General features: G+C 43.1%; 1 protein-coding gene across 1 annotated transcript in view; it reads left to right on the top strand.

Moving 5' to 3' along the window:
* Positions 1-26,138, top strand: part of LOC126210003 (apoptosis-stimulating of p53 protein 2-like) — a 664,157-nt gene that overhangs the window by 414,480 nt on the left and 223,539 nt on the right. The gene's annotated exons all lie outside the window — the stretch shown is intronic.

Genomic DNA, 26,138 nt, shown 5'->3' with positions numbered 1-26,138 from the left:
CAGTAGTGGACGAGTGGTACACATCTTCTTTAACACTAAGCCGGTTCCACGAACATCTGAACAGTATAAACTCAAGAATTCAGTTTACAATGGAGGAGGAGGTAGACGGCAAACTACATTTCCTCGATGTGCTTGTGTTTAGAAACGAAAATGGTAGTTTGGGCCACTCAGTGTACCGCAAACCCACGCACACGGACCGTTATTTGCACCGGGATTCGAACCACCACCCACAACAGAAGCGGGGTGTTATCAAGACGTTAGCGGACAGAGCTAGAAATATTTGTGAACCTCAGTTGCTCGACGCTGAGATGGAACATCTCCACAATGCACTAACGAAGAACGGATATTCGTCCGCCGAAATAAAACGTGCGTTGAGGCAGCCACGCAGAAATCATACTGACGTACAGGCTACTGCAAAATCTAAGGTTTTCCTGCAGTTTGTTAAAAATGTAACGGAAAGAATAGGGAGGATCTTGACGAAGCGGAATATTACCGTAATTTACAAGCCCACCAGGAAGATACAGGAATACCTTAGGCCTGCCAAGGACGCTCGCAAACCATTGGAAAAATCTGGAGTGTATAGGATCCCATGCAGCTGTGGTGATGTTTATGTGGGTACCACCAAAAGAACTGTTTCTAAACGTTTGGAAGAGCACAAGGGAAATTGCAGAAGAGGAGAAACGGAACGATCAGCTGTTGCGGACCATGCTTTCCAGCCAGGGAACCACGATATTCGTTTCGAGGAGACGCAAGTACTAGCGGCCACAAGCGGATATTACGAAAGGCTCTACAGGGAGGCAATCGAAATCGCTAAACACCCAAATAATTTCAACCGAAAGGAGGAGGGCGTGAAACGGTATATGGATGCGGGTGTTAAAGAAGATGTGTACCACCCGTCCACTACTGGGTGATGGCAACGGCGATCGACGGCGACGGACAGCGACCAATTGCACTGACGTTTTCAAAACACGTGACGTCACGCCGCGGCGTGGGAGCGCGCGGACACGGAATTTAGCGGCAGTCAGTAGCGAGCCAGTGGGTGTGTTGGACCCATTGAGCTACGGACACCCTTGAAGATGTCTCCCGCAGTCGGAGACGAAACGTTGGGAAACAATACGGAATTCATCAACCGACCACGGCAATTGCACTGTTAAAAATGTAACGGAAAGAATAGGGAGGATCTTGACGAAGCGGAATATTACCGTAATTTACAAGCCCACCAGGAAGATACAGGAATACCTTAGGCCTGCCAAGGACGCTCGCAAACCAGAGAGGGGCCCGGTGGAGAGGGGCCTGTGGCAACTCCTTCTGACATACAGGGCTCCCCAGCAAGCCGAGCGGGCTGTGTGACATCATTCCTGGTAGTCCGTTTGTGGCCGAAAAGAATCTGCTACAACTAGCGCTACTAGTGGTCAGAGCTGGATTTAATGGTGGTACCAACAACGCAACTAAGACCCGGATAATTATAATGGACATGATATTTCCGGCCGTGAAAGTTTACATTTTTTTAAGATAATAATCACCAGCCTTCAGATTGGACTGATGCGACTTACCACGAATTCCTCTCCTGTGCGAACTTTTTCATGTCGGGGTACCACCTGAAACCAAAGTCCTCAACAATTTGCTGAGTTCGAACCTCTGTCTATAGTTTTCACCTTCTACTACTCCCTCTTGTACGGTGGAAGTTACTCCGCGATGTCTTAACAGATGTCCTACCGTACTGTCCCTTCTTCTTGCCAGTGTTTTCCATATATTCCTTTCCACGCCGATTCTGCGAAGAACCTCCTCATTCCTAGCCTAATTTTCAACATTCTTCTGTAGCAACACATCTCAAATGCTTCGATTCTCAATTGTTCCGGTTTTTCCACAGTTCACGTTCCACTACCATGCAATGCTGCGTTCCAGACGTACATTCTCAGAAATTTCTGCCTCAAATTAAGGCCTATGTTTGACACCAGTCGACTTCTTTTGGCCTGGAATTCACTCCTTGCCAGCGCTAGTCTGCTGTTATGTCCTCCTTGCTCCGTCAGTAATTGGTTATTTTGCTGCTTCCTTAACTTCGTGACTATTAACCATGATGTTAAGTTTCTCGCTGTCCGTATTTCTTTTTTTTTTTACACTGCTCATTACTTCCGTATTTCGTCGATTTACTCTCAATCTGAAACTTCCTGGCAGATTAAAACTGTGTGCCGGACCGAGACTCGAACTCGGGGCCTTTGCCTTTCGCGGGCAACTGCTCTACCAACTGAGCTAGCTACCCAAGCACGATTCACGCCCCTTCTAGGCGAGGTACTGGCAGAAGTAAAGCTGTGAGGACGGGGCGTGAGTCGTGCTTGGGTAGCTAGCTCAGTTGGTAGAGCACTTGCTCGCGAAAGGCAAAGGTCCCGAGTTCAAGTCTCGGTCCGGCACACAGTTTTAATCTGCCAGGAAGTTTCATATCAGCGTACACTCCGCTGCAGACTGAAAAGTCTCATTCTGGATACTCTCAATCTGTTCATTCCACTTTGCCGATCCTGTAATTCCTCTTCACTTTCACTGAGGATAGCAGTGTCATCAGCGAATCTTATCATTGATAACCCATCACCGGGAGTTTAATTCCACTCTTGAACCTTTCTTTTATTTCCGTCATTGTTTCTTCGACGTACAGATTGAATAGTCTTACACGATTTGTAATCCGACCAATTCGTTCTTGGTCTTACACTTTTATTATTCTCTCTTGGCCTACACGGGTCAATCCGCAATCAGGCACGACCGACTGGCGTGTCATCCACTGTCAATGGCGTCATCTGATGCGGTGGAGAGGGGCCTGTGGCAACTCCTTCTGACATACAGGGCTCCCCAGCAAGCCGAGCGGGCTGTGTGACATCATTTCTGGTAGTACGCTACAACTAGCGCTACTGGTGGTCAGAGCTGGATTTAATGGTGGTACCAACAACGCAACTAAGACCACCGATTGAACGCGTTGTTCATTTCCCTTAGTATATGAAGCATCGCAAGAAAAAGAACCAACGGCTACAAAGCCATATGTGCACTGTATAACAATGTGGTTAATTTTTATAGCTATATCTGTATAAGCAATTCCGAATAAAGTGCTTACGTTGGCTAACCTCTCCAGTAAACAAAACTTCCGTTTACCGTTTACGTTGATTTCAAAATACGTTGTTTGATCGTGAGACTTGAGCTACAGACATTTATCTGTTTATAGTTCTGAGGTTTCGATGTCACGATTCGAAATAGTGTACAAGTGTTGTGTGATACGTTGCAGAGGAAGTTAGAAAAACGGACAGCTAGTACAGGTGTTTTCTTCTCCTAAAAGCACAGAACTACAGCAGAAATAGCTTGCAATACACCGTGAAAATTTCCGTGTTACACAGAATTCGAAGGCAAGTTCAGCGACTTTACAGTTCAATTAGATTGTCTCAGGGTATGTGTTCTTTAACATAGAGGGCAGGGACAGCTTATCGTTTGTTTTAAGTTATCATTCTGTCTACTTGTTCAGTAACAACGTGATTTTGGTTGACCTGATTCCTTTCTACAGAAGACGAAATATATCAGTCAGCGGCAGACTGTGATTTACTTATGCAGAAATATCTGTAGCTTTATAACTTAAAATACTGTCATTATGAATCGGTTTGTTCTGACAGTAACTGACACTAATCCTACGTTTGCGTTAGCATTTGGTGGCATCATTTCGCACGTAGAAGAAGGTATAATTAGATGAATGACGAACACTAACTTCACTTAACGAACGTATGTTCAGCACTTGCACATACAAGAGCGCGGAGCGAACTGCCTCCAGCCAGAACACATACGGTATATATACAGTTACAGAACATTCCAGTACAATGATTCTTCACATTTGTGGATGCTTCTAGAACGTACTCGAACCGAATATAGAAATTAAATTTTACAGTTGAGGTGAGTTCTGAACTCACGACCCTTCATGCAACAGTCTAGTATCATAACCACTACACCACGGTGGCTGTGCTACTCAGCTTCTTTTGCGACAATATGTCATTATTTCAAGATGTGCGAGCTCCACTTCACCGAGGGCCTCATTGTGAGACGCAATGAATATTTTGACAGTCCCACAGACAAGAAATAGTCTGCGCCTTTTCTGAAATGTCGCCTTAAACCAGGAGCCATATCATCGTCGATTCTGCCTATCTGTCCGAAGTACCTTTCGTCAGCTTCTTGTTCAATGGAAAGAGGATATGAGAGACGGAAGCGTCTGGAAAACAGAAATTCGGAAATAGCTATTGCAGCCAGCGTAGCAACTCATGTCCAGTATGAACAGGAAACACGTTTCGTTAGCTTTAATGGCTTTCTTACGCGCCTAGAGGGCTAGAGGGCTCAAGCTGCCCAAAGATTGGCATGTTATGAAGGCAGATATTGCCATTAATTTTCTTTTATTAGAAACAACAGGTATTCCTACACTTTTGTGTTCTGTTGTGGCGTATACTGACCAGAGTATGCAGTTACATGTTAGTAAAAGAGTAATCACAAAACTTGGTACAAGGAAGATTCCATTAACTATAAACCATTTAAATGGCTTAATTGACACTATTGATAACTTGGAAAAATTCACCAGAAAGAACAGTGATAGTTCAGTAACAGACCACTTGCTATTCATAACCAATTATTTGAAAAATATGGAAATTTCTTTTATTTATGAGACAAAGTAGCAGTGGCCGAGCGGTTCTAGGCGCTTCAGTCCGGAACCGCGCTGCAGGCTCGAATCCTGCCTCGGCCATGGATGAGTGTGATGTCCTTAGGTTAGTTAGGTTTAAGTCGTTCTAAGTCTAGATGACTGATGACCTCAGATGTTAAGTCCCATAGTGCTTAGAGCCATTAGAACCATCTGAGCAAAGAAGCAAAATTAATTTTTTTTTATGTTAGCAACTGAATTTAATGGATGTCTAAAAGATCCATAACAGATATTCGTCAGATTATATTTTCAATATCGCCACATGGTTTACAAGTTTATAAAAAGCACACACTACCTTGTGCTACCCCATCCTAACACGCTGTATAAGATTTGTTCACATTTTCAAACAAACCCAGCAGCTGAACAGCTAAATCGAAATTTTCTGTTGTATACATAGCAGAAGTTCCAGTTTCTTTATGAATCAGATCATGTTGTTTCACTAATCGTTGATGAAATTCACTTGAAGACTTATTTGGACTTCACGGGATGTATCATTTTGGCTGCTGCATTCAGTTCTAAAAATGTGGCAATTAGTGCTCAGGTTTTTAAGATACGAAGTATTTCATACAAAGATGTAGTTCACATCCTTCCAGTGAGAAACGAAAATGGTGAATATCTTCCACTCTGGACAACATGCTATAGGTTTTAAGGTAGTCTGTGTTGTTATTGACAATAATTCAATGAATAGACGGTCAGTTTTTTTACTTCGGGCAGTGTCAATTGCTTATAAATTGCTTATAAACACCCTTGTCATGACACTCAGCCCCCTTTTCATGTTTCAGATTGTGTTCACACATTAAAATTTATCAGAAACAAGTGCATCAGCAAAAAAAATCCTAGTCAGACAACAAAGTACCACCAGTTTGAAACTGTTTCAGAAAGTGCACAACTGCCTGCGGCCAAGTTCTCGACAGTTAAAAGCTACATAACATTGAGTGTACACAGACAATAAAATTTGCTAACAAACTTAGTCTCTTCATCCAAGCAACCTGGAGCGACAAAATGTCAAACTTGTGCTCAGTATTGTCACTGAGATAGCTTTCCAAGGTTTGTTAGCCTTCGGGGAACATTTGAAATGTTATCCCACAGAGATATCCGTTTCAAGGATGCGCTGCAGAAACCACTCTCCAGCACTAGTGATGAAAATATCAGATACGTAGATTTCTATCATTGCTGGATGTATGGAAACATTGTTGTGATCGTACATTTGGATTGTTCAATGACACACATTTGACCATATTACAGACCACTCATCTCTTCTAGAAATGACCAAGTATTGCACTCAGGACTTGATCTTTAAATATCTTTTGCCAAAAGCTGCAGACAGATGCTCCAGAAACAAGATTTGCAAAATGTCGAAAAATAGCAGGGTCTCAGTATTTTGTATCTTTGGGACAGGTATTTGAAACTGAATTCCAGCTAAGAATTCAGACCCCGCTATCATTGAAAATTTCATGATTTGCTCTTTGAGAAATTGCCATAGATTTAGATTCTTTTGAGACTGGCTGTCCAGATGATATCACATTACCACCACCATGACCGCCAGACTTAGACAGTGTACTGAGTTTCTGCGAGGAACAAATTGAGTTGTTCAGGAATACTTGTCTGTTTTCACATACTTGTCAATATACTGTGACAGAGATGTTCTTAAGAAGCTGAGATGTGAGACCTGTAAAACATATTTATCGCTAGATAAAACATTATCAGTAACAGAAATTGATGAAGGCTACGAACATATAGAAAGGCGGACAGAGGTGGATTGTATTGTCCTAATAATGAAGTTATTGTAGCCGTTACTTTTACTTATTTGGTTGTTGAAGAGTAGGTATTCAAAATGGTTCAAAAGGCTCTGAGCACTATGGGACTTAACTTCTGAGGTCATCAGTCCCCTAGAACTTAGAACTACTTAAACCTAAGTAACCCAAGGACATCACGCACATCCATGCCCGAGGCAGGATTAGAACCTGCGACCGTAGCGGTCGTGCGGTTCCAGACTGTAGCGCCTAGAACCGCTCGGCCACCCCGGCCGGCGAAGACTTGGTGTCTGGAGAACATGAACATAGCTTTATGAGACGGTCATCCCAGACAAATTTAGTTATAAGATTAACTGTTCATGTAATTAAGAGAGAAAACTTCTTCCTAAAGAATTTTTTTAGTAGTCAGGTAGATCACACAGACGACAGAAGTGTGTAGTAAACGTGGCGTGTAATATGTTTCTTAGTAATTATATTAAAAAATTAACGATAGCCTTAACGGCAATAAGAGTAAAACGAGGAAATTGTCAACTGTAAAGTAGTTTGGAATAAATTTTGTGACAGGTTATCAAACATTTACATTTGTCATTTTCTCCGCATTCCTGCTTTTCACTTCCCGATACATGTAACTTGATCGTTAACACTGAATGTGCATAAAACTAGGCCTACATTTTATTTACAAAGATTTCATTTCATTAATAGCAGCATTCTGGTACATATTTGACAGTTCTGATGTCACAGAGAGACAATGTTGTCAAATTTGTAAAATCTCTCTGTTTTGTTGGTTAAAAATTGCTTATATGAGCGTTTATAATTAAACTATTTCCGGCGATAATATCGATGAGATCTTTGTAGAGTGATTAATGTCCCAGTGAATTACATTACTGTCGAGGCAATTTAACTTAAGATCACCAGAATAACTACGTCATCCTGTCTGCCATCTTGTATGTATCTCTATCACAGTAACTCTATGAGCGTAATTTACAGGCAGTGGCGTATGTAGGTTTCTGTCGAAACGTTTTTCTTAAAAACTAGTAAAATGATCTCGAACACAATAGAAGGAAAGTGTTTTGTAATCAGCGCACCATGCATTTTGCGCTGTAGCATACACGAACGACACAGTTTCTTTGCAAATGATAAAGGACGGCACAATTTCTTTGTAAATGACTCACAGATTGGTAATCGAGAACTAAGTCGTGTGATATTGTTATGCTTTCACGAAAGAAGCACGCGCTATTGCGCTGTAGCCACAGCCTAGCAGCGATAACTTTTCAGTTCCGCCGCAAGGCCTGTGTGTCAGAAGGTTTTGCCGTGGTCAGCACACCGCTCTTCCTGAAGTTGTCGGGTTTCCTGAGCTTGGAGCTCCTACTGATCGGTCAAGTAGCTCCTTAGTTGGCGTCACGGACCAGTCCTACCGCCGATGAAATATCCCTGTCAATATCGGGAATCGAAACCGGGTCCCCCATGTGGCAGCAAACGCTCTGACAGCTCTGCTTACCGAGGCGGACGGACACTGAAGTGGGGAGTGACCCTGGTACCAAAAGTATCCTCTGCCATTCTCCATTAAGCGGACACAGGCTGATGTGGGAAGTGGGGCATGGCATTCGCACCAACAGTACACTCTGCCACACACCATTATACGAAGAGAGACTGATGTGGGAAATGTGAAGTGACGTAGGTACTAAAAGTACCCTCCGCCATAAAGTACTCTCCGCCACACACCATTAGGTAGCTAGCGGTGTACAGAGTTTGATGCTGCACATGTAGTTCCTCTTGGCTTCTCCGGACACATGCATAGAGTTTTTAGTTTCCGGTGTCGTTATTTGTGAACGTTGTCGGTGTCCCGTAGTACTGTGCTGCGTTGCAAATAGAGCGCCAAAGCACGAGATTACAGAGACACCTACAACAAAACGAAAACGACCGAACACGCATGGGCCGATAGACCATCAGTGACACATTTACCGGAAAAGCACACGAGGCTGGAAAAGCTGTTTTCGTTCGAGGACACCTAACGCAGAAAAACAATTGCTGTTGTCGCTACATTCTTCTTCAGTGTTTATCCGCGTAAATATACAGCGGTCTCATACTGCGTTACTGAAATACAAGGAGAACGTCTGAATCCACAACGCGAGATCTATTACGTGTGTAAACAATGATTTTTGACTACTGTAAGCAAAAACTAATAGCTACTAAATTGCACATACAAGTGCACCTCATTATCCAGTTTCCTTTATGTGGTAAGGATACGTCAGATTCCCATATAATCATCACTATTTTCATCATAGTCATCGATCTTACCATCGTCGTCACCACCGCCATCATCATCATCATGTCGTCATCATCATAATCATTTCCATCGTCATCATCTTCATCACGATATTCACCACCACCACCACTATCATTATTACCGTCATTGTGTCATCGTCGTGTTACCGTTGTCACCTTCATCGTCGTCGCTATGGTCCTCATAGTAAAGCACCATTTTCCGGTCAAGAATAGTGTGCGGATAGTACTGACACAATGGCATCTCATCTGATTTTTTCCTTTCCTAATTTTATCTGAAAAGTCGTTGGATTACTGACACCCAATGTTTTATTTCTTAAGCGACCGTGCGGGTTACAGGGAAATGTGCATTTGGTGTGGATGAGGAAATAAAATAGAATCTCTCGCATCAACTCGCCGAAAATCAAAGTTCTAAACTGTTCATAAGTTCTATATCAGCTCGGAGCCCCCAGGTGCTACTGCAGGAAAAGATTTACTCACACATTACACAGCATAAACGATTCAGTGTGTCCCTGTAAATGTGGCTGGACTTACAAGCGTGGCTATATTTCGTCTATGGGGTGCCAACTCACATTCGTCGGAATGTACCCAATGTTTCACAAATATATTTAATATAAATGCGGGCAGGATTTGATATGCAAAAATCACGTACGGACTAAGTATTTTTTAGATTTTCACAAATTCGAGTCTATTTGCAATAACATAAAAAGATCGAAACTGACAGTCACAATAAATTAATTTCAGAGCGACGGAGTTTTTTAAGATCTTGGAGGTGGTTGAATAAACCTCGTTTAATTGCGTGAGTTATCTTTAGGAAAACGTTAAAGTTCCACATTATCTCAAACTACAAATTTCACAACGCCCACACACTGAATTCTTCTAAGAGCAGTTTGTATCACACAACCCGAAAAGTAACAAGTCCACCAGATGCCGAAAAATTTCTGTCCGAAATTAGGAACTCTGAATAATTCACACATGCGGACTAGTGGCTGATTCACCGCTCATCAGATGAAAATTTCTCGAAACACAGAATAACACAACCTGACTACCTCCAGCGGCGTCCGAACATCGACTTCCTTCCAAAATGCCGATGTTACCCAAGAACCCTCGGTCAGGCATTATTGAAATCAGTTAAACGACTCAACGTGAAAACTGCTGAAACTCTTAATTTTAAGCTTTTATGCACATACGATATATCGAATCACAGGGAAATTTCGCGAGAAATACTATGCTGGTTTGTCTCCGTTTTCGGATTTATAAGTGTAAATATTAATACAAAATTTAAACTATACGTTAAATAATCTCCTGTATATCTAAAGCTTACAATACTGACGCTACTTTTAATGTTTTTTTTCTATTTATTTAGGAAGAAGAGCTGTTTTTAATTCCGCAAAATCCACTTTGCGGCTTATCATTTAAATATGTGAATAATTTCATAAATCTACTATCATAGCCCGATACTTTTCTACGAGATGTATCCGCTGACACCTCATTTGTAACGTGTTGCCGAAATATTTATTTTTACAGTTCACTAATAACTTATAACACATATCTTACAATAAGCCGCGTCTTCACACGCGTTATCTTCCATCTTTCCCGTTTCAAATGATGCTACTGTCTCTTCAGTGACACATATGGTTCAATATTTACGTACTTTGGGGTAAGCTTCAATTTTTCACTGGACGCGAAAAGCGGCCATGAGAAATGAGCAGTCATTATGGTGCCCAGCGGACGGGTTTTCCGGGTTGCGCTGTGGCGGTTCTTTTATATGTATTCGTTGTTATATGTTGCATTATTCTCCCAGCTTCACAACTGGGAAGTTACTTACGTCAGTGACTCAGTTGTGGTACTTCCCGCAGTTTGCCCGACACGATGTTTTTATATTAAAAGACACCCCCAACATATAAATTTCCAGAAAGAGGTTTGCATTTACTGTTGCGGTTGAATTTTGCTTACCAAAACACAGCGCTAAGGAGATTCTCGCAAATCCGTTAAGTGGGGATACTAAGTAGTTTACTGAACTCATTATACTCAAATATCATTCAATATAGACAAAATTGTTTCGGAAGAAGAACCAGTAATCAAAAGAATTCTCCTACATATACATTTATTTTTGTTTGTCAAAATTAACGAATACTAAGATATTTGTTAGGAGTCTGGGGCGTTATCATTTAGAACAATGGCGTTAACCTCTGCGCCAATGTTCCCTATAAAATTTGCATAAAGTACTGAAATATATCACTTCATGAATTTAAGAGTTGTTAAAGGAAACATTAGCGACACTTTCAAGTAATATTTGAGTATGTTGTCGTTGTTGTGGTCTTCATTCCTGAGACTGGTTTGATGCAGCTCTCCATGCTACTCTGTCCTGTGCAAGCTTCTTCATCTCCCAGTACTTACTGCAACCTACATCCTTCTGAATCTGCTTACTGTATTCATCTCTTAGTCTCCCTCTACGGTTTTTACCCTCCACGCTGCCCTCCGATGCTAAATTTGTGATCCCTTGATGCCTCAGAATATGTCCTACCAACCGGTCCCTTCTTCTCGTCAAGTTGTGCCACAAACTCCTCTTCTCCCCAATTCTATTCAATACCTCCTCATCAGTTATGTGATCTACCCATCTAATCTTCAGCATTCTTCTGTAGCACCACATTTCGAAAGCTTCTATTCTCTTCTTGTGCAAACTATTTACCATCCATGTTTCACTTCCATACATGGCTATATTCCATACAAATACTTTCAAAAATGACTTCCTGACACTTAAATCTATATTCGATGTTAACAAATTTCTCTTCTTCAGAAACGCTTTCCTTGCCATTGCCAGTCTACATTTTATATCCTCTCTACTTAGACCATCCTTTGCTAATGTAAGCATCTCATTTCCTAATCTAATACCCTCAGCATCATCCGACTTAATTCAACTACATTCCATTATCCTCGTTTTCCTTTTGTTGATGTACATCTTATATCCTCCTTTCAAGACACTATCCATTCCGTTCAACTGCTCTTACAAGTCCCTTGCTGTCTCTGACAGAATTACAATGTCATCGGCGAACCTCAAAGCTTTTATTTCTTCTCCATGGATTTTAATACCTACTCCGAATTTTTCTTTTGTTTCTTTTACTGCTTGCTCAATATACAGATTGAATAACATCGGGGAGAGGCTACAACCCTGTCTCACTCCCTTCCCAACCACTGCTTCCCTTTCATGCCCCTCAACTCTTATAACTGCCATTTGGTTTTTATACAAATTGTAAACAGCCTTTCGCTCCCTGTATTTTACCCCTGCCACCTTCAGAATTTGAAAGATAGTATTCCAGTCAACATTGTCAAAAGCTTTCTCTAAGTCTACAAATGCTAGAAACGTAGGTTTGCCTTTCCTTAATCTAGCTCCTAAGATAAGTCGAAGGGTCAGTATTGCCTCACGTGTTCCAATATTTCTACGGAATCCAAACTGATCTTACCCGAGGTCGGCTTCTACTAGTTTCTCCATTCGTCTGTAAAGAATTCGCGTTAGTATTTTGCAGCCGTGACTTATTAAACTGATAGTTCGGTAATTTTCACATCTGTCATCACCTGATTTCTTTGGGATTGGAATTATTGTATTTTTCTTGAAGTCTGAGGGTAACTATGTACTTATGATTTTATAATTAAAGACGTATAGAAAAACTATAGATTCACTAATTAGAAGAATTTAACTTTATATTATTTGATTACAAGGCAAAAAAGAAGATGGAAATTGTAATATTCCAGAACCAGTGCCATTCCAAAAGGGAGGACCTCGCTAATGCACTCCGAGCATTCACCTCTGCATGACATACTGCTTTCTAATCCCAGTGACTGACTGATTAGGGAAACACCTCTGAATGAACGTGGTGTCGCTACCTTAAGCCTATCTTCTAGGCTCTTCTATTCTAGTTACTACTGTACTCTAATACAAGCTAAATGATTGTATGTGTCTTGTTAGTGCATTTCATGTATACAGGGAGATTCTTATTAACTTTTAAAAGCCCCCGAAGCGACGTACGTAATGCTGAGACGAGTAATTTAATAGAAGACACAACGGATCGCAAATGTCCAGAAATAACCCAGAAATCGATGATAAAAGTTTAACATGTGGCGTCACCAGATGACGTTCCTCGCCACACGTGCACCTGTTCAGCTTGGGCGAGGATGGATGATTCAGGGATGCAATACTTGCATTCGAACACTTTTTGTAAATGTGATCTGTTGTACAAATAGAAATTACAAAATTATTGACCTAGCTGTAACCAAGCAGAAGCTGTTGTTATTTTGTGTTTGTGTTTTGTGTTTGCTTGTTTGTTTACGAACATTGTTTGGTAACGAAATAGGAGGTCATTTACTGATAAAAACGCAATTCGGAAAGTTAGACATACACTACTGGCCATTAAAATTGTTACACCAAGAAGAAATGCAGATGGTAAACGGGTATTCATTGGACAAATATATTATACTAGAACTGACATGTCATTACATTTTCACGCAATTTGGGTGCACAGATCCTGAGAAATCAGTACCCAGAACAACCACCTCTGGCCGTAATAACGGCTTTCATACGCCTGGGCATTGAGTCAAACAGAGCTCGGATGGCGTGTACAGGTACAGCTGCCCATGCAGCTTCAACACGATACCACAGTTCATCAAGAGTAGTGACTGGCGTATTGTGACGAGCCAGTTGCTCGGCCACCACTGACCAGACGTTTTCAATTGGTGAGAGATCTGGAGAATGTGCTAGACAGGGCAGCAGTCGAACGTTTTCTATATCCAGAAAGGTCCGTACAGGTTGTTGAAAATTGTAACTACTGTAATTTCGAAAGTTTGTCTGCCTGAAAATGTACTGTTGTCCCAAGCATATTGCAACAAACGGTGTATTTCTATCGCTGCTCGTTTAGTTTTTATTGCCGTTTCAAATATACCGGTCATTTTTGAAACACCCTATATATATATATATATATATATATATATATATATATATATATATATATATATATATATATATATTCATTCGATGTGTCATACTACATATTTGTGTATTTGTACTCTGGACTTTCTCAGACAGTAACCTTCAATGGTTGATATGTTACGTTTGATAGGCTCTGAGTGCAAGCAATGTGATCTTCGGTTGTCACTAGCATTTTCGTTGCCAGTGGCATTCTGCGAGAAGTAAGTGAGTGAGTGAGTGTCTGTCACGCTAATGTGTGGTCTGGAAATAGCTTGCGCAGCAAATACACATAAAGATAAAGAGGATGTCGAATTTTGGAAATACGAGTTGGTACAGATTAATTTGAAAAATGTGAAGATTTACACGTAATGCATTGCTTGCCTGCACGTAATTTATGACATGTTTGGAAAACGGTAAGTTTTAGTGACATTTTTATTTATTGCAGTAAATGGATTCGCAATTGCGAATAACGACACCCAGCAGCTGTAGAATGGAATGAAGACAATCGAAATTTGCGCCGGACCGGGACTCGAAGCCGGATTTTCCGCTTGTCGCGAGCGGTCGCCTCGCCATTTTTTTTCATTCTGTGACGACATATGGAAGTTTAGGTCTGGCTGTGAGTCGTGCATAGATAGCCAAAACACATTCAGTTTTGCGGAATGTCCAAATTACGATATTCCTGTCATAGTTTTCTTCACAAAAACAGAGAGATCCATAAAGTTTGTGAACAGAAGTAGCAAAGTTAGCTCAGCGTGTTCGGTCAGAGGCGCTAGCCTCTGTAATAAAAAAAAAACTGAGTAAAGGAAACAACGATCAACTTGCGTTTGGTCTCGGCGGACGTCAAACGACATGTGGAGAACTCAAACGCAAAATTCGTATCCTCCGTTATGGTTGCCGGGATGCAACTACTCAAGCAACTGCAACTTGGAAGGCTTGATATGCAGGCGTCGTTCCAGAACACGTCACGCCGTCGTTTGAGGAACTTGAAGTGTCTGGCCAGCCCGTGCGACATTTTCATCAGACGTGCGCAAACGACCAGTGTTCTTCCCTTTGCCTATTCAACTAACTTCCAAGAACTTTGCACGCCAGTCATAAAACTGCTAGTGCGGAGGCGGCTTCTTGCTAAGTCGATGAAAGGATATTAAGGACCTAATCTAATGACTAGTGTAACACGACAGCCTGTGGAAGAGGGGAGAGGCACTTTATTCCATCACAAACACGCGACCGCAGACACACAGGCGTTCGCTAAGATCTGTTCATACTCGTGTTGACAGCTGAAATGTTTCACGCGAGTACGTGCAAGGCTGGTTTCACACTATGCTCCACAGATGGGGTTGTCTCTCGACTTCCACCGGCCGCTAAGGTGACAGCGTTGTGGCGGTACGCCACGTAACATGATGAAAATATGTTGAATAAATTCGCAAATTTACCAAAACTGGCGTCATAAAGAAATAACTATTATCGCAGAAAAATCACAACGACTCTGTAATGAGTTAATATGATCCGCGAATGTAACTGCAATCTCTGTTCCTTTTGAAAAACGATCGCTCTCTCTTCCCTTTCGCTTCTTGTAGTGCAAGAAGCCATTTTGTGACGAGGCCCCGCCCTGCCTCCACAGGCCATGCTCCTCCTTCGAGAGTCCCGCCACCTCTACCGCTCTTTCTCCGCACTCGTGACCGGGACACACTTACCCGCCACCGGCAACCTGCTTACAGCGAAGAAACGCCATACCTGGCGCCAGACATGTACACAACTCAACACCACGCTCCCCATAAACTCTTCCAAGTATTGGTCTGCTTTCCACCGCCTTACTGGGAATCGCCCCACCCCCCCAGTACCCTCTCCTCCTTGATGACCGTCCCTTTCCTGACAACCTCAGTAAGGCCAACCACTTTGCCTCTCACCTCTCCGATGTTTTTTCCATCCCAGATGATCCCCACTTTGATTATTCCCTCTTCCCTGACGTCATGGACCGTACGAATACCTCTTTTCCTCCCCTTGCTCCTAGCTTCCAGTACTGAACTTAACACTCCCATCAATACACAGGACATCAGCACTAAACGCAACACTGCTCCCGGCCACGACTGCGTTACCTACCGCCACCTCAAACACTGCCCTCCCTCCTTCCTTTCAATCCTGGCCACCCTCTACAATGTCATCCTTGCCACTGGCTTCTATCCCGACCTGTGGAAAAAACTCCCGTATCCTGATGTTCTCCAAACCCAACAAGCCTCCATCTGATGCCTCTTCCTATCGTCCTATTTGTCTCACATCGGTGTTCAGCAAGCTCTTGGAATCCATCCTTTCCCGGCGCATCCATCACCACCTCCGCCAAAACCACCTCCTCCCCAACACCCATTGTGGCTTTCGACCTTCCTTCTCTGCTGATTACCAACTCCTCCGCCTCACTCATCTCCTCTCCCTCGAGCTTAACTCCCGTCGCTCCGCCATTTTTGCCTCCCTCGATCTCGAAAAGGCCTACGACCGTGTCTGGCATCTCCAAACCTACGCCCTTCCTATCAACTACATCCGTCTGATGGCCTCCTGCCTCTCCCACCGCCCCTCCTATGTTACCATCCATCATGCCAATTCCCACACCTTCTACCCCTCTGCAGGTGTGCCCCAGGGCTCTGTCCTCTCCCCTCTCCTCTACCTCCTGTACAGGGCAGATATGCTCCCCCCCCCCTCCAGTACATCTCTTGCAATATGCTGATGACACCGCATTCCTCGCCCTCGCTCCTACCCTCCAACGGTCCCAACGCCTTCTCCAGAATCACCTTGACCTTTTTGCTGCATGGTGTAACCAGTGGCTCCTGAAAATCAATCCTTCCAAGACCCAGGCGATCATCATAGGTCGTACCACTCGCTCCTTCCAGCTCCTGGATTTCTCCCTTACTGTCTGCGCCCATCCTGTCCGCCTCACCCCCACCCTCACCTACCTTGGCCTCACCATTGACCCTCCCTCACCTGGATCCCTCATCTCCGCTCCATCCAATCCAAAGTCCACAACCGCCTCCGACTCCTCAAACTCCTCTCTGGCCGGACATGGCCACACCTACAAATCCTTAATCCGTCCCATCCTCTGTTATGCCAGTCCTGCCTGGATATCTGCCCCCCCCCCCAAATTCTATAAGTCCCTCAAGATCCTTGAGCGTCATGCACTCTACCTCCCCTCCCGTATATGCCTCCCGTCCCCCACGCGGATCCTCTATGATCTCATTCCTTTCCCCCATCTGCTCCTATTCCTTGAACATATCTGCATCCTCTACATCTCCCGCCGCCTTGAACCCCCTCACCCCCTGGTTGCTCCTCTCCTCTCCCATCCCCGCCCCCTGCCACGTCTTCACTGTTGTATCCCCCTACCCTCCACCTCTACACCCTACATCTCCTTTCCCAAGGTGGCTTCCATCAACTCCCCCTCCCAGATGATGCCCTCTCTCCCTCCATTTATCCCTCCTATCAACTCTGATCCTCACCCCCCTCCTTTCCTTCGTCCTTTCCCTGGGCTCCCTCTTCCTCCCCCCTTCCATCCTGTGTTTTCTCCCCGCCCAACCTCTCCCTATCTCCCTTCTCCCCCCCCCCCCCCCAGGTCCTTTTGTATTCCCCTCCTCTACCTTCCCCCTATCTATAAAATGTAGACTGGCAATGGCAAGGAAAACGTTTCTGAAGAAGAGAAATTTGTTAACATGAAGTATAGATTTAAATGTCAGGAAGTCATTTCTGAAACTATTTGTATGGAGTGTAGCCATGTATGGAAGTGAAACGTGGACGATAAATGGTTTAGAGAAAAAGAGAATAGAAGCTTTCGAAATGTGGTGCTACAGAAGAATGCTGAAGATTAGATGGGTTGATCACATAACTAATGAGGAGGTATTGAATAGAATTGGGGAGGAGTTTGTGGCACAACTTGACAAGAAGAAGGGACCGGTTCGTAGGACATGTTCTGAGGCATCAAGGGGTCACCAATTTAATATTGGAGGGCAGCGTGGAGGGTAAAAATCGTAGAGGGAGACCAAGAGATGAATACACCAAGCAGATCAGAAGGATGTAGGTTGCTGTAAGTACTGGAAGATGAAGAAGCTTGCACAGGATAGAGTAGCATGGAGAGCTGCATCAAACCTGTCTCAGGACTAGAAGACCACAACAACAACAAGTATATACTATGATACATTTAGTTAGCTACGTGATGGACCATCAATGAAGATCAATTTGAATCTAAAAATGTAAATATTCTTCCACTAGATACCTTCAGCTTCGCTAGTACAGAAGTACAGAAACTCACCAACTGCCTCTGTGGCACGAGACGCTAACTTCGCTACTGCCAATGTCTCCCTGTCGATGACTGCTTACCGAATTTCTTAGGAAGTCAAAGTCGAGGTCATCAGCGCACTGACTCACATTAAAAGAAACGAATGTGCACAAATTTAGTAAAGTGGAAGTATACACGCAAAGAAAGCGGGAAAAGATGAAAAATGCTGTATAAGAAAATAAAACGCAAGGAAAATGAGAAATGAGCGTCAAGGATGACACAGGAGACTGGCTGGCCACTTACGTAAAATATGGGCGAGCCAGTCATCCTGTGAACAAATTAAGACTCTCTCCCTAAAACCTTGGTAAAAACATCGGACAAGTCACAAAACTTTAAAACTTTAACCACATTGGTTTGAGTATTTCCTAAAAGAGATGGCAGACACGCCGGCAAGACAGCCGCGGCCCGCTGGTCAGAAAATGAAACGCAATCCAATAAAACATGGCGCACAGTGACCTGGACGTCACAAGCACCACACATTGGAGGGTCCTCTCGTCGGAGCAGGAAGCCATGCATCATCGGACTGTGGCCTATCCGAAGCAGAGTGAAAATCTCGAACTTCGCTATTTGCAGTCTCCTCTATCGCTAGAAGCGAACCAAATACTCCCACAGCCCGTACTTTTTCATCATACTTATTCCGTGAAGTGCAGCCTCTTCGAGAAACTGAATTTATTTCTTAAAAATTCCAAAACTCTCTAACATTAAACATTGCCCTCGAGAGCTAATTCTTACTTTTTTTCCTAAGAAAGCTGCGTCAGTAATTCTGAGAGTGAGAGAAGACGCCGCATAATTAAGATGAAACGGGCGAAGCTGAAGATTTTTATTTCCTTTACGACAGAAAAACTGAAACTCCGCTATGAAACATCTCCCGCATAATTCAAGTGAAGGACGCTGGCTTCTGTGCATAATACGCCCCAAATATAAATTAATTGTACCTCTTACGAGGAACGGGAAATTCGGAGCTATAACATCAGAAGATAAGAAAGGAAATCAAAAAGCGCAGAAAAACAACGTAAAACTTTTCTACACTCCAGCACATCGACGACTGTGTTTGTGTGTCTTTAAATGAACTTCAACTCAAAGAAATAGAAGTGCAGACACTTTATAAACATTCGCTCGCTGCAATCATCACTGTTCCAGTACATGTTGTAGGAACTTTTTGCGCAATATCTTACTGCCATTTACGTGCGAATGATATTCTTCCGTTCCCCAGGCTTCCGGTGTTTCGTATAGTAGGAGAGCCTTATTTTTACTTCTGTAGATTTACCGGGATGCTAATGTTTCACACTTATGCACGCTTCCATTAATACGAGCGTTGTAAAGAAAGTAATGCCTCCTGGCAATGCATTCCCCTTTTAATTCTCGAGAGAACGAAGCGAAATTTACGCATCACGAACTTACAACCACTGCCCGTAGTGTTTCATTTCTCAGTATACTGTTCGTCCATTTTTAGCAGTCTTTATCAATATTCGAGTACAGCTGTGTATTCCTCCATAGTAAAAAGTCAGTCTGTTCCTCAGCCACTCGATTGAGCTCTACTCAAGCCAGTGTCTAGTTTATGTCTTGCATGTGTCCTTTCTTACGAATTAATTACAATAATTAGAGCCTTGTTGCGGATTTCTGGAATTGTCGCCGACCGAAGTGGCCGAGCGGTTCTAGGCGCTGCAGTCTGGAGCCGCGCGACTGCTACGGTCGCAGGTTCGAATCCTGCCTCGGGCATGGATGTGTGTGATGTCCTTAGGTTAGTTAGGTTTAAGTAGTTCTAAGTTCTAGGGGACTGATGACCTCAGAAGTTGAGTCCCATAGTGCTCAGAGCCATTTGAACCATTTTGGAACTGTCCTCCATTTTTCAGTGTCACAACTTCCTTTTGTTATTACTTTCCCTTCAGCTTCAGTGATTTCTATAGAGAGACCATTGTCTTCTCATCTTTCTTATTTCACACCTCGAATAGCTTCGTACACTTAAATCTTGCATCGTTCCAGAATGTTGCTCTTTTCGTATTTAGTTGTCTGTTTTTGCCACTCATGCTCTCAATTGATTTAAAGAACTCTTCAAATGCAAGTCCCACTGTCTATGCCCTTGCAAGATCAACATAGGAGAAAGCAATATTGTGGATTACTCTTCTGCGAAAGAACACTCTAGGAATTGCAACTGTAAACCAGATCGTGTCTGCCACTGGTCTTGGACGAACATCGTCGCGTTTGCTAAACTATCCCGTGACGGTAGAGGCCGCTCTTCTTTGGATACATATGGCCTCTATCAAATCAACCTGGCAAGGGTTCCAAACTGACGAACAATACACTGGAATCATCAACGAGTGCTCGAGCATTTGTCCGTGATTCTTCAGTTATTAATGAGTGGACTTGTAAAACAAGTGATGTACTTGTACTTTTAAAAGGCTCTGTTGGTCCATCATGGACAGGGAACACGACTGATTACGTAATTGTCAATGTCAATGAAATTCATGCATATGGGACCTCAAGATGGCATAGTGAAATGCCTGGCAGCCTTGAAAATAAAATAAAGTAACATCTTCAGTTACACGGCTTTTGGTGAATTTCATTGACATTGACTTCTAGAAGTTTTCGCGTTACCAACATGTTTTCAAACGGCTGTAGCACGCAAATGGTACGTTTCCGGACATGGGTACGATTCAAAATATTATTTACTCACTTCCCTCTACAAGTCCTAGAAGTTAGTAAGGGGAATTCCCAAACGCCCTGTATAACATTTCATTGTGACTATATCAAGTCAGAAAAGCAATGGCTAACTCGTGTGCAGATCTGGAAACATGTGAATGTTAGTCTACTGTGAGTGAACCTTAGATATTGTACGTACTTTTTCTATGAACTTACACTATAATAAATACAGCGTCTAGTAAAGCCTGTTCTGATATAAAGAGACCTATGTCATCATTTTTTATATTGTGATGACTTAGAGGTGTCTGGTAGGGCACACGTCACACAGAAACACGCTTACGAAATTTATCCCTATGATGCGTGTACCCTGCGTTTAAAGCCTCCACCAACACCGGGTGCGGCCCACGAAGATGGCGTTCATACCGCAGTCTATAAATACATTTTATAGAGACGCCAAATGACAGTTCAGAGTGAACGGATGAACTAGTAGCTCGTGTAGACCTACAATACTTCTGTAAATGGCATACAAAATAGTTGACACCAGTGCGGAAACGTGTCCGATGTCTGTCTGTACTGTGAAATTGCTTTGTGAGTTGATTTTATACAAGAAGTGTAGTGCCAATAAGACATGTTTCGACTTACGAGTATTTACATGTCACATAGTTAGGTAAACCTGGTAGCACAATTGAGCTCTGGGAACAAAAACCTGGAATTTGACTGCAGGTATTGAAATTCATTACATGACACTCATGAAATCCGCAAGCCAGATTTGTGGCAGGTTTGAATAGGGACTCAGAATTTATTTTTATCGATTCCTAGCATAGGCGTCACAGAGGTGGAGAAACCGTGTTGTTTGTAAAATGGTAGTGATTTCAGGCGAGACATATGAACGCATTGCAGGTGATGCATTGAACATGAGACGATTTGTAGCAAGGCTGCTTCTCATGTTTCGAATTCCTGCCAGCAAGACCATCGGATTCAGCTGTGCACTGGACTACAAACAATGATGATCGAAATTTTCTATCCATTGTCACACCTGCAACTGAATCATGGGTGTATCGCTACGACCCTGAAACAAAACAGCAATATACGCAGTTGAAGACACCATCCTCCACACGTCCCGAAAAATGGCGCAAGCTCGCAGTAACATTAAGACAATACATATGATTTTTTTTACATTCCTGGCACTGTCAATAAGGAATTTATTGCATGAGTTCAGACACGTAGTCCACTATGAGAGATATCCTGGCAAAAAGCAACATGCCAACTGTTACCCGCCAACATAATTCGCCTGATCTAGCCCCATTCGATTTGTTCCATCTTCCTGAACATGAATTTGAAGTTGGAAGGTCGGAGTTTTGACCCAACAGAAGAGATACAGGTGGAGTCGCAACTAATTTCGAACTCGATTCAGTCAGGAGACTTCCAGCACTGCTTCCAGCCATGGGAAAGCCGCTGGAACAGTTCCATACAACTGCAAATGGTATACTTTCCAAATAACGATGGAAATGAAGTTTTTAGGTGAGTTTTGTGTGTATTGTGCCTAATAAAACTCCAAATACGGAAGGATATGAACACATTTTACAGTAATATGTACTACACTCAGTAGAGGAACAGTTTGGAGACAATGATGGCAACGGCTTGAGAGGGCACCCTGTCATAAAGTAGTACTTAAACGTGCAAATAGAGGACTGAATGGCTCTGAGCACTATGGGACTCAACTTCTGAGGTCATCAGTCCCCTAGAACTTAGAACTACTTACACCTAACTAACCTAAGGACATCACCCAGATCCATGCACGAGGCAGGATTCGAACCTGCGATCGTAGCGGTCGCCCGGTTCCAGACTGTAGCGCCTAGAACCGCTCGGCCACACCGGCCGGCGAGGACTGAATGCAAAAAAAGCCAAAACTAGAAGACCTGATGAAATGGAGTCAAGGACACCATCAAAGTGATGTTGGAGTTAATACGAAATTGATTCAAATACGCGCTCGTAAGCTGGCACAACAGTGGAACTTAAGAGGCATGAAGGGTGGCATTGTTTGGTGCTACAGGTTTATGAAGCGTCATGAACTTAGCGTGCAAACCCCAAAATATCTCAGAAAATGCTACAAGAGGATGAAGAGAAAATATCGTCTTTTCATCGCTTTATTATTCAACATCGAAAGAAATCCAGTGTGGAACTAAGCGAGATAACGAACATGGATGATACTCCTCTGACATTTGATGTGCCGAGTAACAGAATTTGCTATAAAAGGTGCTAAAACTGTCACTATAAAAACAAGTGCACTACACTGTTCTTTCATGCTGTGCTGACGTTACTAAACACAATCCAATGATCACTTTCAACGACAAAACAATGACAAAACCTGAAATATCACCGCGTGTTGTTCATGCATATGACTAGGGTTGGATGGACGAGGCTTGTTTAAAATTAAGGATTAACATAGTGTGGTAGAGAAGGAAATGAGCTTTATTCAAGAAGAGTTGTCTTCTTGTGCCAGATCAGTTTAGTAGTCATTTGGAAAATTCTGTGAAAGAGAAATGGAGACGGGGAAATACAGAGCTTGCTGTTATTCCAGGAGGATTTACTTCACAATTGCAGCCTCTCAATAAATAAAGTGTACACGAGAGAGGAATGGAAGGAATAGATGATGGATGAAGCCCTAATGAATTCACGCCGAAGGGAGCTTTAAAACGACCTACAATCAAACAAGTGTGTCAGTGGATAAAACAGTAGTAGTCTAGAGTGAGGGAAGACATTATTGTTTAATCCTTCAAGAAGTGCGGCGTAGATAACGCTCTCGATGGCAGTGAAGACCATTGTATGTATGAAGAGGACGATGACGACGAACAGGAAGGAGAGAAGAAGAAAAAGAAGGAGAAGGAGAAGAAGAAAGTTCAGATGCCGATTTTCAGAGATTTTAAACATCAGTTCGGTTTTATAAACTAAGAATTTTTTTAGTCTGACTTTTCAATCTAATAATAACAATGGTAAAAACCTCATATTTTAAAAAAGTTGGTTAAAAGTTAAGGTGCGTCTTATAGTCCATTGCGTCTTATAGTCCATAAAATACTGTCTCTGTGTGGCAATAGTTTGTGGACAATAACGTACTTGAAATGGACGGCCCTGTCTAGGGTCCCATCCGGAGCCCAATGGAACAGCTTTGGGATGTGTGTGTTCGTCGACTTCGCTCCAGATCCGATCATCCAGCAACCAGACACCTCATTGAAAGTGTTCCCACCATAGCTCTAGCCATCCTAAAAGGTAAAGGCTGTCCACTAACAGCTGTCCAGATACCTTTGATGAAATAGTATACACCTTGAAAATCTCTCAGCTCCAACACATCCTCGCACCTAGCATTCCTAAGCCAGTTTATTCTTTCGAGATGACAGTACTTAAATTAGCCCAAAGATACGCTCACTAGTTTCTCAGCAATAGTACAGTCTTGTCTGTTTTGTGTTGCATTAGTATTTCTTGTTCAGTTGTATCCTGCAAGCTCTCTTGCTACTGTCGGTTCAGTGGTTTTGGCCGCAGAAGCTGGGAAATGTCTTAGCCTTGATGATGGTAGGAACGGGGTAGCCCAGGGGGAGGGGGTTCGGGGTTGGGGGTGGGATTGAGTAATTTCCGGCGTGCGCCCGACGCGCATATTCTGCGCGCAAATCCAGAGAAACAAAGGGGCTAAGATTAGCGGCGAGTTGCGCGCCGGATTTTAATTACTCGTAAATGGCGCGCAGGCGAGAACTCGGGGAAGGACGAGGTGCGAGCGTCCGGAATTTTTAATAATGCTCGCCGCGGCCGAAGGCCCCGGCCAAAGTAAGGAAGAGCGAAGCTTAAAGTACAGTGGTCCAAAGGAAACATAAAGCACAGAAACATCGCAAAAATAGTAACGGCTTGGGAGAATATAAAAGCAAAATCGCTCTGAATTTGGACAGGCTAAACGCAGGGAGGTTACGTGGTACTCGTACTCAACTAACACAATTCTACTTTTCTGGGATTCTCAGTCATGCTGTATGGGGTGAGGATGCGTGGTAGGGGAATCTATAACTACTTCTCTTCTGACAGGGAAACCTCCCCATCGCACCCTCCTCAGATTTAGTTCTAATCTGGCACAGTGGATAGGTCTTGAAAAACTGAATACAGATCAATTAAGAAAACAGGAAGACGTTGTGTAGAACTATGAAAAAAATAAGTAAAATATACAAACTGAGTAGTCCATGCCCAAGATAGGCACATCAAGGAGAGTATGAGCTCAGGAGCGCCGTGGTCCCGTGGTTAGCGTGAGCAGCTGCCGGACGAGAGGACCTTGGTTCAAGTCTTCCCCCGAGTGAAAAGTTTACTTTCTTTTTTTTCGCAAAGTTTTGATCTGTCCGTTCGTTCATTGACGTCTCTGTTCACTGTAATAAGTTTAGTGTCTGTGTTTTGCGACCGCACTGCAAAACGGTGCGATTAGTAGACGATTAGTAGACGAAAACATTTGATCGTAAGGTCATAGGTCAACCGATTCCTCCACAGGAAAATACGTCTGATATATTCTATACGACACTGGTGACGGCATGTGCGTCACATGACAGGAATATGTTGTCGACCCACCTAACTTGTACACTTGACGAATGGGTGAAAAGATTCTTTTACCTTGCCCGATTTAGGTTTTCTTGAGGGTGTGATAATCACTCCCAAAAAAGTGATCAAAACATAAGAGTTTGTCACATAAACTGCAGCAAATGAATGCAGCAGTTTCAGAGTCGCACAATTTTCCCTGTGCTCTGTCAAAACATATGTTTTTAACGTTTTCAAATTTTTCCGTTTGTAGACGTCAAATGCTGCATATGTCCAAGCAAATCTAAACATGTCCTGGAATTTTGGAGAGCGAAGTTGATTGTGTGTGAGTGCCTGAACTTTGATAATGGTACGAAAATAAAAAATTAAACTTTTCATTCGAGGGAAGACTTGAACGAAGGACCTCTCGTTCCGCAGCTGCTCACGCTAACCACAGAACCACGGCGCTCCTGAGCTCACATTATCCTTGATGTTGCCTATCTTGCGCATGGACTACGCAGTTTGTATGTTTTGCTTATTTTTTTCATAGTTCCACACAACTTCGTCCTGTTTTCTCGATTGGTCTGTGTTCAGGTTCAGATGGTTCAAATGGCTCTGAGCACTATGGGACTTAACATCTATGGTCATCAGTCCCCTAGAACTTAGAACTACTTAAACCTAACTAACCTAAGGACATCACACATCACCTAGTCATCACGAGGCAGAGAAAATCCCTGACCCCGCCGGGAATCGAGCCCGGGAATCCGGGAGTGGGAAGCGAGAACGCTACCGCACGACCACGAGCTGCGGACGGTCTGTGTTCAGTTTTTCAAGGTCTATCCACTGTGCCAACTTATAATTAAATCTGAGGGGGGTGCGATGGGGAGGTTCCCTTGTGAGAATCCCTGTCATGGTCTGCGACAGGACGTAACATGGTAGGAG

This window comes from Schistocerca nitens, chromosome 10, assembly GCF_023898315.1.
Source record: "Schistocerca nitens isolate TAMUIC-IGC-003100 chromosome 10, iqSchNite1.1, whole genome shotgun sequence".
NCBI classification, from domain to species: Eukaryota; Metazoa; Arthropoda; class Insecta; order Orthoptera; family Acrididae; genus Schistocerca; species Schistocerca nitens.
This window is presented reverse-complemented; position numbering and strand designations above follow the sequence as displayed.